This window comes from Microtus oregoni, unplaced genomic scaffold (genome assembly GCF_018167655.1).
Source record: "Microtus oregoni isolate MIOR12 unplaced genomic scaffold, Mior012 000009F_ref0000495, whole genome shotgun sequence".
In the NCBI taxonomy this organism is placed as follows: domain Eukaryota; kingdom Metazoa; phylum Chordata; class Mammalia; order Rodentia; family Cricetidae; genus Microtus; species Microtus oregoni.
The window spans coordinates 5673349-5675371 of NW_024543068.1; positions in this window are offsets into that span (position 1 = coordinate 5673349).

Sequence of the window (2023 nt, forward strand, 5' to 3'; positions counted from 1 at the left end):
TCACGGGATTTGTTGGGTTTGACAAGAAATTTTATTTTGATCATCATGTGCTATCCTAAGAAGAAAGCTCATAGAGGAGCAGAAATCCCCAATCACATTTGTTCTTCAAGTGTTTCAAATGCCTAGTGTCACCCTGAAAATATAGCCTACGACTTACCACTGTAAAATTTCTGATTTACAAAGTTTGTTTTCTGCCTGAAGTGAAATAAATGAAAGAAACTAGACTATACAGGAACAAGGCATGATGCTTCCTTTAAATTACCTTTGCCTATTTCTTTTTATGAGATGAAATCATAACATCAGGCACATCAAGTAAGAGGAACTTGATAAAAGATACACAAACAGTTCAATTGATAAGAACAGCCAATAAAATAACAAACATATTCAGGGAAAAGATAACACAGTATCTTATGATGAAGTTTGTTTGTTTTTTTTGTGTGTGTAACATAGTGGAAGATTAGACCCCAGGAGGCTGATAAGAGCACAGAATAGATATCTCAAAGAAAATGATGAGAAAATCCAGGTGGGGAACTCTGAACTCTAAGTGAAACTATGGCAGACAACAGAGAACAGGAGAGGTAAACACTGACTTAAGGCCATCGATAATTTATTAGAGGAAATGGGGATTAGAGTAGAGGGCAGAAGAGGGTGTATAAAAAAAGGAGATGGGAGAGAAACACCTAGATATGGGGCAAGGACATAACACTGAGTTGTGCATCATAAAAGCACTACTGAAGGATTGAAATAAGCAACTGAAGAGGTTCATTGTGAATGGTTTTATGTTGAGGTCTTTGATCCATTTGGATTCAAGTTGGTGCATAGTGACAACTATGGATCTATTTGCATTCTTCTACAAGTTGACATCCATTTATACCAGCTTTATTTGTTGATGATGCTTTCTTTTTTTTCACTTTATATTTTTAGCTTCCTTGTCAAAAATCAGGTATGGACTGACAAATGGGAGACCTGCTTATGAACAAACTAGAAACCCTGAATACATGGTGAGGCTTGGACAGTATATGGGGCCACTGGCAGTGGGACCAGGATCTAACTCTAATGCCTGAACTGACTGTGGAGCCCATTCTCTATGGAGAGATACCTTGCTCAGTCTAAGCACCTGGGATGGGGGCTTGGTCCTGTCCCAAGGAGGTAATGGGACAGACTTAGTTGACTCCTTAGGGAGGGGCATACCCTATCTGAGGAGCAGGTGGGAGGTAGGGTGGAAGGAAGAAGGGAGCAGAAGGAGAGAAGAAAGGGGAAACTGAAATTGGTATGTAAAAGACAAATAAATAAAATTAATTAATTTTAAAAGAAACTGAATTGGTATTATCTTACAAAGAACACAAATTATTTTTCAAATATTTTAATTTTTTGTGTGCATATTACATGTCCGTGTGTGTGTGTGTGCACACATAACATTTTCAGGTGACCTGAAGGCCTAAAGAAGCCATCAGATCCCATGGAGCCAGAGATATAGGCAGTTATGAAACTGAATTTGGGTCCTGTAAAAGAGCAATAACCCTTTTAATCACCATGTAACCCTTTTTTCACCCAAAACATAACTAGTGAAATTTGCTTTACTCATACTATAATTATGAAATATGATAAATAAGAAAATTATTTTATACAAAGTACCTCATATGATAATTTATATAAAATTAGTTGTTAGTACTTGTCATACCTAGTTGAGGTATCAGACGCCATTCTTTCATTAAATTAAAGAAAGGCAACACAAGCATGCAAGAATCTAGCTGTTAAATTTGCATAAGGAAGAAGGAAACAGCAAGAACAACAAAAGAAAATATGGATGTAATAGCCAATTGGTTAAACACTTTTCCTTTAATGCTTTTTTGTTGTTGCTGCTGCTGTTATTTGATTGAATTTGTCCTGGTTCCCCAACATTCACTTAGATGAGGTCAAGAATGAACTTAACACTTTGAAAGCATTCTTGGCTTATTAGGGACCAAATGGTTACCAGCCACAAGAGAATGCAATGTTACAGAATACTCTGTACATACTTGAG